Below are 17,500 nucleotides of genomic sequence, written 5' to 3'. Positions count from 1 at the left end.
TATAACCACACATGCAAAATACACACCTGAAAACAATATGTTCATGTACGTAGATGCAGACAAACAGACACATATCCAGCTGTGGCTCTCTCATTTCATATTCTTGCAGATACACACAGACACGCACAGACACATATACACACATGCACACACACACACACACACACACACACACACACACACACACACACACACACACACAGTAAAGGAATGAGTCACTCAATTCCAAATATTGCTAAATGCATAAATTCCACACAAAAAATGTCCCCACTTACACACATACACTTGGACAAACCAACACAAATCTCATGCTGCTCAGCCAGTATGTTCCAGCAATCACCACACAGACCCTGTGACTGCCCACACACACACACACACACACACACAAACTGCAATTCTCACCTCAGGGCAGAGATGTGCTCTGATGTTTCCGGGGCAGTGGGCAGTCACGAGTGTGTGTGTGTGTGTGTGTGTGCCTGACAGCTGTTGGTGTGCATGTCCATGTGTCCGCGTGTGTTTGTGTGTGTTGGCGCGGTGCCCTAATTTGACAGAGCCGGAGCAGTGGTTGATCCCCAGTGCAGTTGATTTGGCTTGATGTTGACCCTACAGGCCTTGTCAGCTCCAACATGCTCCCTGTCTCCTCATGTAGCCCAGCACGACACTGAGTGGACAACTCACACACACACACACACACACGTGCAAAACCGTGCACACAATAATACGTTTCTTTATTGCAGCATTCCAAGCATGTAGAACTCACCCCCTTCTATTTTCAGATAGAAGTTTTTATCTATTTTGGAAATGTTTACTTTTAATTAACTCTTACTTTTTTTGTCTTACTTATATTTTTCAGAATATCTGGTATATGTTTAGTTCTGTTTATGTAAATGATTTGTATTAATTAGACATTCTGCAATTTGAAGTTGATATGGCTGCTGTCACTTTTAACTCATTTTTGCGACACATTTTCAAATAAAAGTCCTGCATTCAGTTAATGCAGGCATCTATGGAATTGATATGACATTAAATGTACCAAGGATACTATCAAAATACATGTAGGCATTCATTAATTGTAAAATAATCATATAATTATAATCATAAATTTATATTTCTGTTTCTTGACTTCTAAATCCAATTTCCCCTGTATGTATTCGCCATTTGACTAACTTTTCCTATTAAATTGTCCCTTTCCATTATTTATTTGTTATTCATTTTTCAATGTATTTATTTGTTTGCATTTTCTAATTGATAATACAATGTATAATAATAAAAATAACAACAACAATCATTTTTTTATTTTGTTTTATTTATTTGGTCAGGTTATATTTTCCCCTTTTCATTATTTGCTTTATTTTTGGTCCATTCAATGACATAGTATTTACTTGTGAAGTCATTTATTTAAAATTTTGTCAGCTTCCATCCTCCATAGAAAAGTACCAAAAGTGTGTTGCATTTATCTGTTGTAGATGGCAGAGCTTAATTGAACTTGTTGATATTCTGTCTGTCCGATTTTTAAACTAATTGTTTATATTAAAATTTACATTTAAACATACACATACATTTTCCCCCACCACTGCTTGCTGCAAAATAATGTGTAAACAGACAAAGAGATGAATAGAAGTATATCTATTCTTTGATATTCAGATGTTGTCAAAGACATTAATTGAAAACACCAAATCCTTTTGAATTGGCCTAAAGCAGTAACTCTGTTCTCTCATTGCAGGCAGAAACACACGACAATGCCCGTTGTTGTTTTTGTGAAACAGAGTGACAGCATGTACGGTTGCACTCTGTTTGGAGGTTGTCGTGCAGTGTGGTAAATAGGGGACCAGGGCTAATTCCACAAGCCAGTCAGGAGGTTTTTAAATAAGGGGGGAAAATCCTTCTACATGTTGCTCCGCCGCTGAGCTCTCACTGCGTCTCTTTCTTCTTCTCTTTCCATCAACTTCCATCTGTCTTTCATTCTCTCCTTGTCTGTCAGAAATACATATAATGTGCTTTCTCTGGTTACTCGTTGTGTGCTTTGATCCAAACAGTTCTCTTTTTTTGGATCTTCGGAATGGTGTGTGTGTCTTTGTGAGTGTGTGTGTGTGTGTGTGTGTGTGCGTGTATGTGCGTATGTGTGTGTGTGTGTGTGTGTGTGTGTGTGTGCGTATGTGTGTGTGTGTGTGTGCGTATGTGTCCATCAGGCTGTCCCTGCTGGAACGGATCCTCTGAGGTAAAGGCCAGATTTTAATCCCTGGGTCCATCTAATCTCCTCATATTCACATCTCAGATTAACACACACACACACACACCGATGATGACAGGCATCAAACCACCATGTTAGTGTGTGTGTGTGTGTGTGTGTGTGTGTGTGTGTGTGTGTGTGCACGCGCGCATGTGTGTCTGTGTGCATGAGATGGTGTGCAAAAGAGTTTTTAGACTCATTCTGACCCTCCTGGCTGAAGGAGATTAATTGTTAAAAAATGAAGCCTGTCTCGGGCCAGCGACCTGTGGGTCAGTTTACTTGCTATATTGAAATGCACACACACTCATACACACTCAAACACACACACAGATCCTGGTGCCATCTGCCCCGGGGCGGCTGGCCGTCGATATCAGCGTGGTAAGAAGGGTGGGATCAGAAATGAGAACAGCATGTACTATGTTTTAACATCAAAGGTGACTGGCTGCCCTCACACACACACAAGCTGTCCACACATGAAACAGTGAACGGTGACTGTGGTCACTCTCTCTCTCTCTCTCTGTGCTCCCAGCTCAGGGTAAAACCCCGCGGAGGCAGTGAAACGGGGAGGTTTCTCCGCCAGGCCGCATGAACGCAGACATAAACACACTGACTAATGAAACTCAGGCCTGGAAAGTGTGTGTGTGACAGAGAGCGAGTGTGTGTTCTCTAAGTAGCTCCATCTGGGTAGAGGTGGCACCAGAGATGTTTACTGGAGGCTTTAGCCCATCAACTTATTGTCAACAGTTCAAGGGACTGTCAGCGCCCACGCCGTATATATATGTGTGCGTTTGAGGCAGAAAGCGGGAGTGAAGGGGGGGGGGTTAGTGGTTAGGGGCAGTGAGCAGGGGCGAGCAGAGAAAAGAAAAGAAGAACAGAAAACAGAGTGTATATCTGAAATCCACCTTCAACATTGCTTTTTTCAGCAGTGCTATAAAAACACCGTAATTGAGAATGTGGTTGCTCTGGCTGGTAACAGGTCTGATTGAAAACTATTAATGTCTTAATGCATACTGTACACGTCTACTGTAGGTCGCCCAACAGCTCATATGGAGCTCTGTCATGTGGCTCGATGTTAGAATTCCTCCAACAAAATATCCAAATATTACAGCAGGTGATTAGTCGTTAGGCCATACACACTGTATATAGTGGATATCCGCAATTGTCATTCCTCCTACAAAGAATTACATCACTTTACCATTCGTATATATTTGCTTTTCAATTTTAGATTCTCCATGACTGCATTTTTTATATCTAGAATGAACCTTCTGGATATCTGCAATAATAATCTTGGAAACTTGGATACTTGGAAAATCTCTCATTTCAGATATGTGCAATCAATTTGTTACTAGTCATGATTTGATTTCCCATTTCCAAAACAAACATCGTTCCAAGATATCCATAATGTTATTTTGAATATCCCAAATATATTGGACTAGTAAAAATGCAATTTCAGATATCTACTATTAGAATTATGACTCCAAATATTGCATTGTTCTGGGTATCCAAGAATTTAAAAATATGCCAATCTGTTGGATGATGGGAGTGTCATCTGCAAACTTCCCAACAAGTTCTCATCATGATGGTGACTTGACAGCTAGAAATACCATGTGTCTGCTGACATGTGCTGTCAAGTGCAGCAGCTTGAGTCAGGTTGTTATGAGGAAGCCAGATTTCAGTAAAGACGTGTGCCCAACAGTCTCTGATTTCTGGGTTTAGCCTGAGTCTTATTTCATCCATTTAGTTACTTGACCTTCAAAATCAAATAGGAGAAGAGCAGACATTCCCATTCAAATAAACAGCAGGATTGTCAATACGGCCATTTTTACGTGTGCATTGCATTTGTGATCATTGTAGTGTATCATGTCTGCTTCTTAAGCTTTTTTATGATATAATTTGGGGTTTTATGTTCTTCTGATGTCCTGTCCAGGGTGAACCCTGCCTTCGCCCAATGACAGCTGGGATCGGCTCCAGCCCCCCCGTGACCCTGAATACGGGATAAGCGGTAGACAATGGATGGATGGATGGATGGATGGATGTTCTTCTGATTCATTTTCTGTTCTGTAGAGAGAGACTACATGAGTAACATTGAACAACTTAAAGCTTCATCCACATTCTGATTGTTTTCTGTAACAAGTGCATTATTGCTGTGGAATAGAGCCCGACCGATATATCGGCGGGGCGATATTATCGGCCAATATTAGGCATTTTCCAAACTATCGGTATCGGCATTTATAATGGCCGATAAATGAATATTTTAAAAATAAAATAAAAACGGACGAAACACCCTTATAGAACTTAACAGAATTTGTCTCCAGTCTTGTTCGAAGTTATATTTATGAAGCTTACCGAGTCTTTTAATACTGGTAACTTTATGTTTGGTTGTTATTGTGTTTTTGTTCAAAGGAATTTAAGTTTTATATCTTAAGTTTGTATTTTTATACATTTTATTTATCAGAACTTTGATATATTTTGATGTTCCTCTTTTATGTTGTGACAATACATTTTTAAACTGCATTATCATATTATTTTAGTGAAGACTACATAAATAACTAAATAACTACAAATAACTAATGTTAATCTGTCAATGTTTTGTTACGCGTTTTCTGAAATAAAAAAAATATCGGCCGATATATCGGAATATCGGATTTTTAAATCAACAAACATTTGTATCGGTATCGGCCTTCAAAATCCTTTATCGGTCGGGCTCTACTGTGGAAGAATTAGCAAGCTAGCTACCAAACCAGCAGACAGCTGGCTAGTTAGCTAGCTTGCTAATCTCTCATCCTTTAACGCCACACTGGTTATGGAAAATGAGTCAAACATCAAGCTGGTGAACAGCGGCATTGGGACTAACATTCCCTCCACCTCACACCACACCGCTCCAGAGAAGATACCTAGCTACCTAGCTAGCTAACTAGCTAGCCAGACATCCGTCTCCAGAGCTGCATCCTCTCTCTTCCTGGTGAGCTGTGACGCCACTTTACGGCCCCACTGAATTGTGTTGTCACTTTAACAACTAACAATAATCACCCTTTTATATGAGTTACATGACCACTGAAAACACTTCAAATATCCATTCTGCTCCAGTTCTTTTCCTATAGACCTGACACTAGAGGCAGGCTAAGTAGTGGAATAACTTTGAACCCTAGCTGCTTAGTTCTCTTCTGTCTATCCTTGGTTGGTCACATTGCTTTTGATGGTGTTTGGTTCAGCCGGTCAGGCTGAGTGGTCGGAAGTTGTTGTGGGCAGTGTTTGTCTCAAACTCCACTGCACTTCATCCAATCGTCATACTTGCTTTCCCCATGTGGATGAGTGTATTTTTGTCATGAATGTCTATGGGAACTATCAGCCACCACATCTGCAAAGCACCACAGTCTTTGATCACTGACACCACACGAGTGACGCCAGCATCACACTCTAGGGCCAACCTAATGTTGCAGTTCATGTGAAAATTGGTATTTACTATAAGGTAGACAAGTTCTTCACAGTTATAGCCAGAATTATAGGAAGATGAGACTTAAACTCTTTGGCCTGGTTCACTAAATGCATGCTTATTTTTTGTCTTCAATATCTTTATTTTATTTAACCACTCATTCACACAGTCTGGTTCCTCTTCTCAGTTTTCTTTACTTTAAGCCAAACTCCCAGACTCTCCTCTGAGACAGAAATGGAAACCAATTTATTAAAACCAGCCATTTTTTTCCTTATAATTACCAAGCTGGTGAGTATTTTTCAGCAGTTGGGCATTTTTCTGCTCCTCGACTTACTTTTGACAAATGTTCTACTTTCTGTGGCGGAGCTGACAGTGGGGAATAGTGGTGTATCTGGATGGACTGGATCCAAGACAAGCAGGGTCTAATTTACAGTGGTGGCCCGTCAGACTAATGCCAAACACACATGGTGAAGTCACGGTCACACAACATATGACACCCTGTCTTTGTAACGGCCCACCCAGCTCAACCAACCCAACCCATCACAAAAACTCTTTTTTTCTTCTGATCTTCTTTCCTTGTTCGTATTTTGTCTGTTTTTTGTCTTTGCCACGTCATTTCCCCGTATTGTGTTTTCCCTAAGAATTTCTGTATCTGATAGTGACATTGATGTAAAGGAAAATGTCCAACCCGTTCTTATATCCAACTCATCACATAAAACGTTTGGTCGGGATCCCTTTACCCTTCTCAATGCAATGACCCTTTGGTGTCACTTAGGCTTGTTACATAACACAAGATTGTTAGCATTTCAACTGCCTCTCAATGGTTCTCAACATGGCCACAAACATACCTCTAGCTTATAGCTAACAGGGCTAACAACCCATAACAGTGCAAATTACAAAGAACATGCAGCCAGAGCTAAGAGTTTTGACGTGAGGGGTAACCAGAGGGTGGGTGCTATGCTTCCATGGCAACATTATCAGCTGTTGATGGAAAATGTTCCCCTGATGTTTAATGATGTCGGCCATGTTATCTGACCAGAGAATTGTTGCTGCTGTTAACATTACTTCTAATACAAATTCAAGATACGTACTAGAGGAATGCACTAGTGTTTTGTTTGTCACGGTTTTCTTGTGTAGAAGATGAGCTATGTTTCATTGTGCATCCTTGTGAAGCACAATAACAAGAAATAGTCCTTGACCAACACCAAAAAGATTGGCTCCTCTTTGTTAATGGACTGCTAGCACCATTTAATGGCATCTTTCTACTTGTTTTTTCCACCAGCTCTTTAAATTCAACTGGTCATACTGCACTTCCACTGAAATTGACTAGCACTTCTAAATTTAACTGCCACCACTAAGGTTTCAACTGTAAATATCAGCTCTTACTAATACAACTACTTTCTTGATGTTTGATGTCTACACAACTGAAGATTATTATACATTCTTTATGTACCATTTATCATGAATGTTTCTTACCTGCCTTTTGTGACTTTCTAAACAGTTGACAATGTTATTCTTTTTTTAATGGATTATTTTAAGAATATTTTCAACAATTTAGATATATTGTTGATCTCTGTCTTTTGCCCTTTTTTGTTTCTTCGAAGTGTCGTATAGATAATTTACCAAACGTCATATGCATAATGAATGAATGCTGTTGAGACCAAAACTGATTGGATACATAAGGTCACCATGTGGTTACATATGGCTAAACTTAGGGTCTCCTTTATTTTTGAAGGCCATTTTAAAACTCGAGTGAGTAGGATCTCATGAAACAAACTTGTTCTGATGTAAGTTTTGTAAGAAGACCAGATATGTTGGCTATATGGTTCTATTTGCTGAATTTTAACACGGATGCCCCCAATAATTCCCAACTAGAATGAATAATCAGCAGCTCATCTGAACTCCTGATACACCTCCTTTAGCAGCCTATTGTTGTGTTTCCTGTGTAGCAAATGATTCATAAATGGTCACATTTTCATGGGAATTCTAGGCTGAAATTCAACTCGTATTTCCTCAGTATGATTTTGTTCAAGTATTGGTGACGTGTCCCAATCATCCATATGCAAACCTGCGTCCTTTAATATACAGATGTGTGTACACAAATTGTCCATTTTTTTCATGTGACTCAGCACAACATTCATACCAATGCTACTTGTACATACAACTTGCACCTGCACTAAGATGTTTTCTGTCAGCCGGGACGATGCTACTCTACAACGTTCAGGAGGACGTCACCGGCACGTCACCGACACTTTGAGACATGCGGTGTCTCGTGGTCGAAAGTCGTGTGTTGTTGGACCCGTGTGTGTGTGTGTGTTGTTGTGAGCCTATTGTGGTGTTCAGATCTCTCTCTGTGAACGAGTCCCATTCACCTCCACTGTGTAGATCTGCAGAGGCCACAGCTGCAGTGCCCTTCGTAAACACGCTGCACACACACACACACACACACACACACACACACACACACACACTGTACACACACTCCCCTGTGTCCCTCTGCCCTGGGTATTCACTTCCTCTCTGTAGCAGCTGGAGTCACATTGTGGTGAAACCTTTCTGTAACTGAAGGCATCTCACACACACACACACACACACACACACACACACACACACACACAGCTACATGCATTGGGGTTTTTCATCTTGTATTTCATCAAATTGTTACAATTTCATATTTGTATGTTACTAAAGAAACTGTTTAAGGACGGTGTGAGTCAGCTCACTGGAAACCATTTGTTAAAGTAGAGAAAGACTTCTCTGTACTAAATATGGCAGGAATCAAACAGGCCTCTTTGCTGTTAACACAGAGGTTGTTCATGTCCATTAGAGCCCGGGGCCCATCACGAGGGCTCCGATGGTTGGCTCACATTCTGTTTTTGCTCTGTGTAAAGCTGACAGTGTGTCCTTTTAACATTATCTACACTTTCACTACATGTATGTAGTGTGTCTTTTGACTCCATATGCAAACTCTTGAGGCTATACTGTATGCCTCTGTAAGTACTATATAGTTGTGTGTGTGCGTGTGTGTGTGTGTTTCATAAAATTAAATTGTTACACAGAAAGTTAAACTTCCCAACATAACTTAAACTTTAAATAGTCCAAATTGGCTCCATTTAAACTTGTTACAACCTTGAAATTGTAATTAAACATTCATGCACCAGTAATATTATTAAAAGTATAACAAAATATATGAGTGACTGGAGACATTCTGCATCACAAGCTTTATTAGCTGGTACTTTTATTTTGATCAGACAATCTCACCATGAGGTCCATTTAGTGGCCGTCTAAGAACTTTTGACTATATCACATGATCCTCCAGGTCATGGGAGTGACCATTCAAGTACCTCCTCAAATGCAGAATGGCTTTTTTGTTTGTACAATTGATGAAAATATGATCTGCAGATTTTGTTGAAGAATAATAAATAATGTTTAACCAGATTACCAGTTAATGGCATCATCTCTGCCGACTCCATTGAAAAAAATACAACCATTCTCCCGTGTCGTGTAGTGTGCTGTAATCATGAATCTTCTCAAGCAGGACTGTAAGAAATGGGAAAGCAAAAACAACAGTTCATCCACAGTTCAACCACTGCTTATATGAGGTCTGTCAGTGTGAAGTAGCCAGATTAAGTAGATTTCTCGCTTCTGGTAGTTGGGTTCTGGTTTATTGCTGGGGTTCAAATTCATCAACAAAAAGACCCTACTGTGTCTAACTCCTCCTTTCTCTGAACTTTGACTATGTTATGTGTTTTTTTTAGGAGAAGCCACTGTTGCCATACGTGACAACTTTAGGGATAATGATATGTTAAATAATAGATGAGTCAATAGATCTCGCTTAGTGAAGACAGTTAATATTGAACTTAAGTTTGCTCACATTAAACAACCAAAAGCTGGTCCAACATGTTGTCACTCCCAACTCATTAATTGTTCAGTCACTTTGAACTATGAAGCATGTCCCTTTAGTGTCAGTTTTAGATGCGTTGATTCCTGCTTTTTGTATGAATACATGGTCTTCAAACAAACGTTCGTCTTCGGTTAAGTTTGGGTAATAAAACCACGTTGTTAGTTATAGGTAAAGATCTGATTTAGGTTGAAATATGTACTGTTTAGCTAAGTATATTTCCCATGCACTACTTTATGTAACTATTCTAAGTTAGCTAAGTAACAGTACTATATTTAGTTCTAGGTTCATTTGAACTGGAACTCAAGATAAAATGAGTCGACACTGAAGTTTGATTCCACAAAGGACACAAGCAGCAGCCTCGGGGTGAAAGTGTTGCATTATGGAGCGGAGGAATCGTTAGGGAAACCATCATGAGTGAGACTGTACCGAGTCAGTGGAAGACCACGTAGATAGGAGGTCTGGCTGCTTTCACTCCCGTTCAAACTAACTTCTTTTTATGTGTGAACATAACAAAGTACTTTTGTTGGGCTTTTGTTTTGTTCCAAGTTTTTTGTCATCCTAAAAGATGCAACCATTCAGTCCTGGAACAAATATGTTTCCTGGAAACGTAATTGAGAGTGCAGTTTAGTTGTTGGGAGCGTATTTTTATAGGAGACGCTGTCGGTCATGTGAGCATTGTCTTAGACAACGAGACGAGATTCCAGAGATATCCTTTAATAGATCCAATATAAACTGATAATGCGTGTTTCCTGTGTGTGTATGTGTGTGTATGCCGTGCTTTCTGCACAGTTCACTTCGGCCTCCGTGTGTGTTCACAGTTCACCGCAGCAGCGACTGAACAAACCCTGGGCTGTGTGTGTTGCACAGAGCAGCTTTAGCCACTGAAATAAAGACGTCTGGATTTCATCCCCTCCTCTCCCTCCTCTCCTCTCCTTCCTCTCCTCTCCTCTCCTTCTCGGATATTGATCGGACCGAGCGCTTTGAGTACAAAGAGTTAAGGCCTGAAAGGCGAATACAGCCGCGATTTCAGAGAAGTCATGAAAGTTTAAAATGCCTTCTCTTTCAGCCGGGTCCGGGGAGACGTGTTCGCTGTGCGAGTGACCCCCGGGCGCATTTGGAGATCCAATGGTTGAACCTTGCTCATCCCACGTTGAACCAGTCAATACCTATTATTAGCTACTGCCTGCCCTCTGTTACAGGGCCTGATGAGGCGGAGAGAGAGAGCGAGAGAGAGAGCGAGAGCGAATCTTAGAAGTGAGGGAAGCTGTGCCTCTTTGAGTGTGTGTGTGTGTGTGTGTGTGTGTGTGTGATATGCGGTTTGCCGTTGGGGGGCGAAAGTGTGAGCATGTTGTGGGCATGTGTGAGTTTGGCAATAGGAAGTGCGTGGAAGCCTTTTTTCTGTGCTTTGAGGATTTTTAAAGTACGCAAGCAAGTATATGCTTATTTGTGTGAATATACTGGGCTGGATGTGTGTATAGTTGTGCATTTGTGAGATGTGTTTGTGCCTCCTCACATAACTGCATACATGTGTTGTGTGTGTGTATTGCGTGGGGTGTGGTGTATGTGTGTCTTCTTGTTTTGCCAGTGGAAGGAAACATTTTGACCATGTTCATACATGGTCACTAAATCTGTGTTCTGCATGCAGGTGTCCGCCAGATACAACTGGTGTGTGTGTGTGTGTGTGTGTGTGTGTGTGTGTGTGTGTGTGTGTGCTGTAAAGAGATGTATTCTATTTGTGTGTTAACTAATGACAGAGCAACCCTCCTTGTGACATATATGGGCCACAAAGGGCTACTTGATTACTAATGGGAAACCCACAAGCTTATTCCTTTGAATTACTGACCTAATTACATAAACATGTAATTACCACACTTCCTTTACAAGTCTACAACTATAAAAAAAGATACACACACACACAAAAGCACACACATTCGCAAGTGGCACATTTATAAGCAACATTTAAATGTTATTTCTTTTATAATGATTAAAATCAACACTTGTGGAAGTGAATACTTCCTGGATGTGAGTGTACACACAATAACCCTGTTCCCATTGTTTCTGAGCAGACGTTAAGGTAAAACATACAGCATCACTACACATGATGCTATAAAACACATTGTGTTTAATTCCACACGGTCCTCGCTAGTAAACAGTGTGCTTGGGATTCTTCTCAGTGTTTTGCCTTGAGGGATGGAATGTTAATTAGGTACAGTATAACAACTGAATAATTGAATCATTAAACACACGACTTACATTTACATTCAGTTTTGTTGATTAGATGTTTGGATTGATTTTGGTATTTATTCTAAACCTAGTCATTATACGGTAAACGTAGGCTTATTTTATGTTGACAAAGAACATTAAACCCATTTTATGGAGGGATGTAAAGACTAATGGATATGTCAGAGGTAAAGCTACGCTAGTGATGGATCCACAGACCCGTCTGTGGTTAAGAGATTATCTTGGTTACTTTGGTCTCCACTGTGGTCCTACTCTTTACAACCAATTAAATAAAACAATCACAATCGCAGCTATTTTTTTATTTTGTGACAAATCAAGAATTTACAAAAGAAGAGAACAAATAGACATATTAACAATACAAAAGTATTTGCAACTATACTAGTAGTACAAACAATATAGTAATACATAGACGAAAAAAAAACACAAAAGTGAAGAAGAGGAAAATAGAGGGGAAAAGGCAGAGGGATAAGAAAGATGCCATAGTTTATGAAGTGCTGCAGCTTTTAATGGCGACGCAGAGCTGGTGTGAAGGTGTCGATTGGTGAAACACAACAGCAAATGTCTTCACTGCAGGAAGTCAAACAAGTCGAAACATTCTGCACAGCGAGCTCCAACATGCTCAAAGAGCCCAAAACCAGTCTGAATCTCCCCGAAAGAAACAAGTTCATCTTGGCGGCGGCGGCGGCGGCGGAGCTTGGGCTGGCTGAACGGAGTTTCGCCTCTCAAGACAATCTGTAACAGTTAACTGAAAGGGCAGCAATTACTGCACATCAGCTGCAACTGCTCTCCGACACACACGCCGCAGTGACGCGTCACACACACACGGCCGACCTGTCACATCACGACACGCTCGCCGCTCAGCGTGTCGACATAACGCCACCTGGAGCGAGGCCCGGCGATAATGGATTAGAAAAGTCCAACTCACACGATGTCTGCCCTCTGACACACACACACACACACACACACACACACACACACACACACACAAACACACACATTCCTTCCCTCTAATAGCCCACGACTGGGTGCGACCCACTCCCCCCCCCACACACACACATCTCCCAACCCTCCCTTCCCCATGCTTGTCCCCAGCTTCAGGGGCCCATCCGTCAGCCCTGTCCTGTTGGCTCTGGTCACAACGAGAAAGGCGGACAGGGGGCCTCGGTCCCACGGGCCCCTGAGGACAGAGAGACACAGCACCCAGCATATGCTTCCTAAGTACAGAGCTGGAGGCGTGGGGAGTGTTCAAACAGAGCACCCGTGGCAACATGTGTTCAAATGCGTTTGTCTACTTGCAGTGCTGTCCTTGTGAGGGCTGAAAAGGCGACAGAAGGATAACGACCAAGAGGAGGACATTCTGGTCTGCTGAGTTCTATGTAGGGCTGATTTAGGATCAGGACTTAGGCCTGAAAAGCACATGAAGATCAGGGTAAAAGGTTAAAGGGGGAGGTCCTCTGAGAAAATGGCTCACTGAGCACCATAGCATGAAGTGATGGGACCGCAGAGACAATTATTCTACAGTAAATATTTGAGTTAGAAGTCATTCAATGTGCTCAACAGTAGTCGAAAAGTAAATGCTCTAAAGTTAAATGTCAACAATCTAAAGTGCTTTACAGAACACACACAGCTTTTAAACACCAATAAGCTGAGAAGCGTGTTTGTTTATTTGGTTTTGCACCAACATGAACAGTCGGGTGAGTTTGAACAACTATTCTCTCAGAGACGAGAGCCGCCAGAGTGAACGATGTGTTCATGGGACGTTTAAATCCCACGGTTAAAAAGGTGAAAAATCAGCACGCCGACATGAAGTTCCATTTGTCCATCACACAAAGGTGATATGGGACTCAACATGAATTAATCATTTAGAAGTGATTATTTAAATGTAGTACTGTTCCCACAAGATGAGTGTTAACACAATAATCCTGTAAAATCTACACTGACTTGGAGGAATGACTTAAACTGTGTTTTTTGGAGACTTTCATCGAACCGTTGGATCAAAGTGGTTGAGAATGTTTAAGACATAATACCTGACAGATGGTGAAGAGAATCACTTCAGTGAGCGATACAAATGCAATTTTACAAATTACAAATTTTACAAATACAACAAACCCGAACCCGTTGCAAGAACGTATCATTTGATCATCATCCGATTGACCAGTACAATGTCACTCTGGTGGGCAATAGGCTTGTCTTGTATTGGTGGTGTGAGTGCCCCCGAAATCTTTGTTACAACACTTTACTACAGAAATCGTCTGCTCACACAGAAATCATAGCAGGTCAATACAATATAATTCAAAAACTAGCTTAATTTTAACATTTAATATTTGGTAAAATGACCAGAACTGAAAACATATGACCCATATCCACCACATTCTTATGTTCTTATGGAACAGTTAATTCAATGTAATTTAATTAAGTTATTTACTTGATACTTCCGGTTGAACACAAAGTTGTACTTTTACTTATACACGCTTAGCCGCCACAAAATAATCATCTTCAGTGGAGACTTAAGTGTTGTAATGGCTTGGTGTGTGTGTGTGTGTGTGTGTTGCAGGCTATGAAATGCTCTGGATCTCTGCTGAAGTGGACAGAGCTGTGAAGACGCTCCTGGGCAGCGCTCCATGTCACCATCACTCGCCATCACGCCGCGGCCGCTCTCTCCTCGCGTCGCTCGGGTTTAAGGAGGCAAACAACAAGTGGAGAGAAAAGAAACAGAGATTTGCGTGCATTACAGTGTTGTTGGCACAAAGTCACAAATTAGCTAAGTTGGAGGCGAGCAACCGTAAAGTGTGTAAACAGCGGGGGAGTTGAGAGGAGGACGCCAACAGATGCACTGATACAACTTTAACAAAATCAATGGGACTGAAGGAACAGGAAGATAACAAGGGAAATAGGATGTTGCATGAAAGTAAAGTCATTAAAATCTGATTAAAAATCATAATGGAAACCTGAGACCTGCATTACCTTCAGACTACCATCAGATGTTTGCTACACTATCATTGCAGCCAAAAAGAATTCCGGAAAACAATGCTATCACAATTTATTTATATATCTCTATATATATATAGAGATATATAGATATATAAATGCCATCAGACAAATACTTTTTTTTCTTGTGTATTTTCTCTTTTTTGTACCTTTTCTACTCCAATAAAGGTGACTTCAATAAACAAAGTACTCCTAATAGAGCATTAGCTGTGTGAAGGTAAACAAGGTGTCCTGTTGTACAGAACTAATGACACGGTGGTTGTAATCCCATGACTCTTCTTACACCTTTCTTTGTACATGTTGGGCCATATCCACTTTGAGCCCGGTATATAAGTAGCATTTTCTACAACCATCACATAATTTTTGATAAATGCGGATTCTTGGCTTCTACTTTTGCAATAAAGGAAAAACTGGATGGTTACCATGGGAGAACAGACAGCGTCATCCTCTGGGGACCGTGAATGTCTGTACATAAGTTAATGGAAATGCATCCAACATTTGGAGAGGTATTTCAGTGTGCAGAAAGTGGTGAACTGACTGATCTGCATTGCCATCGTAGAGCCAAGTATAGTGTAGTCCAACCCTTAGACAGCCAATCCAAGTAAATGGTACTGGCACACAACTCATCTCTTAAAAATACTGAATAAACTGGCCGTCCTATTTTTGAAGAAAAGGCTGAAAACATTCCTGAAAGATAACCCTTTGAATTTTCTTCTGCAAGTGTCAGATTTACTCTAAGTGTTACTGACACTGAGTTACTGCAGCTCAAACATAGTGGAAATTGCAATTTTTTTGCCTCGCCTAAATTATTTTTCTTTTTGAATGAAACAAGTTCGCTGTGGCTGTTATAGATAGGCCTAAAAGTTGAATGAAGCCACAGCCACAAGCCTGACCAACAACTGGTAGAAAGTAGATAAAAAGACACCCAAAAATGAGCTTTGCAAGTGCAGTGTTGTAGGGCAATGTCAGACGGAGCTGCATCTGGAACCTGCAGTGACGCACTGGCTCTCTTGATGGACAAATTGTTCAGCCAATTCGGATCGCAGAATCGTGGAAGGGGGCTTGTTTTTTTCGCCAAGAAGCCGCCGTACACGGAAATCGAAGCTTTGTTGTTCGCCCGTCATCGAAGAGCGATAACTAGCTATAAACAATATTTTGTTCAGAAACTCACAACGTCAACACATGCCGTGTTATGGATGACTACCGGAGTTAGCGTGCTCGTGGGACTAAACGAAGTGGCGTTGGACTCTTTACCTTTCTCTGGATATAAGGATTAGCATGCTACATGTTGCTTTTGGACTTCCAGACAGCTCGAAAGGTAGGGAACGCTGGTCTTGTTTCTGTGCACTCCTTGCACACATGCTGTGTTTGCTTTTGATGTGTTTTCCGTGAGCCTAAAACGGCTTACTTTGTTCGATTCGCGAGACTCGTAGCTTTCAAATGATGTGTAATATGACGCAGACGCATTTAAAATAATATGCGATTAAACGGAATGAATGCGAAACTAGTGCAAAACGGCCCGCATGAGGGTCGCTGACTTAATATCAGGTTAATGAGTGCTGAGCAACTCAGATGGTTGCAACAACAAGAAATACATCAGAAAAAAAGGATTTTATGTTCAGGTCACTGGCCAACAAGACAAGGTAAGGACATTTTATTTGTATAGCACCTTTCAACAACGGGGAAATTCAAAGTGTTTTACATAAAATATTAAAAACATTGGAGAAAAAAAACATTAAAACAAGCAAATAAAATATAAAAAAAACCCAAAGTGAATTAGCCCGAAGGTAAACGTAGCATGCGACAAACTCCAGCTGAGCGACAAACTCCATCAGATCTTCATTATGTTTATTGCAGGTTAAAATATATAATTTACAGAGCCGGGGAAGCGGGGTATTATAAGAAAAAACTAAAAATGTCCTTAATGAAAGTGTTACATTTACAAGAAAAAATAACTCACACATTAACAAAAAAGCCTGTCTAGTATCATACAAATCTGAAATTTGAAGGAACAGAAATCTGTGAGATTAAAGTTCATATTCAGCTGCCATCTCATTTCTGTTGTGCCTAAAGTAGTGTTCTTATGGTGAGATGGCCCAAGTGAGGCCATAAATGTAATTTCTTTCACGTTCTGTTATTTTACAAACTTAATATTACCATTGGTATGTTCTCCTCATGTTAGACCTGTTTTATTCTGTTGGGTTACCTGATGAATCATCTTTCCAAAGTCCTCTCTGACACTCGTACAAGTCCATACAACTTTTGTTGACGCGAGGCTTTTGTCATGTGGAAGTGGTCATGGTTGTATCTCTCTGCCCTTAGCCCACTTTTTTGCATTTTTCTAAATGATGCAGTGGGTGTGTGGACTTCGTCTCGGACCTGGTTGTGAAGTTACACTTGAAATGAACTAATATATTTAGCGCTTGGCGTTACTGCAGTGGTGTGATGAGGTTGATCCAAACTGACAAGCTAAGCAATATAGTTCCCTGTCAAAACCTTTTTCTCGTTACTTTTTTCCTCACATATGTATGACTTTAGAATATCAGAGCATATCCAAGGTTTAATCTCAGAGTTTTTTTCTACGATATTAACAATGGCCTTATCATTATACCACAATGTAAATCAACGTCTTATAGCGGGCCAAATGTTGTCATTTGAGAGGATTTGTCCTCCTTCTAACCTTGTGACAACATGTTGGTCCTTA

General features: G+C 40.7%; 1 protein-coding gene across 1 annotated transcript in view; it reads left to right on the top strand.

Annotated features, from left to right (window-relative positions):
• The window catches only part of LOC311020861 (B-cell lymphoma/leukemia 11A-like), a 172,577-nt gene extending 169,802 nt beyond the window's left edge, over window positions 1-2,775 (top strand). Inside the window, exon 4 of the mRNA XM_084021100.1 lies at window positions 2,765-2,775. The gene's annotated coding sequence lies outside the window, so the exon portion shown is untranslated. The remainder of the gene's footprint in view (window positions 1-2,764) is intronic.
• Window positions 2,776-17,500: the final 14,725 nt, after the last annotated feature.

This window comes from Eutrigla gurnardus (genome assembly GCF_963514095.1).
Source record: "Eutrigla gurnardus genome assembly, chromosome: 11".
NCBI lineage: Eukaryota > Metazoa > Chordata > Actinopteri > Perciformes > Triglidae > Eutrigla > Eutrigla gurnardus.
The sequence above is the reverse complement of the archived record's forward strand: the minus strand, read 5'-3'. Positions and strand labels throughout refer to the sequence as shown.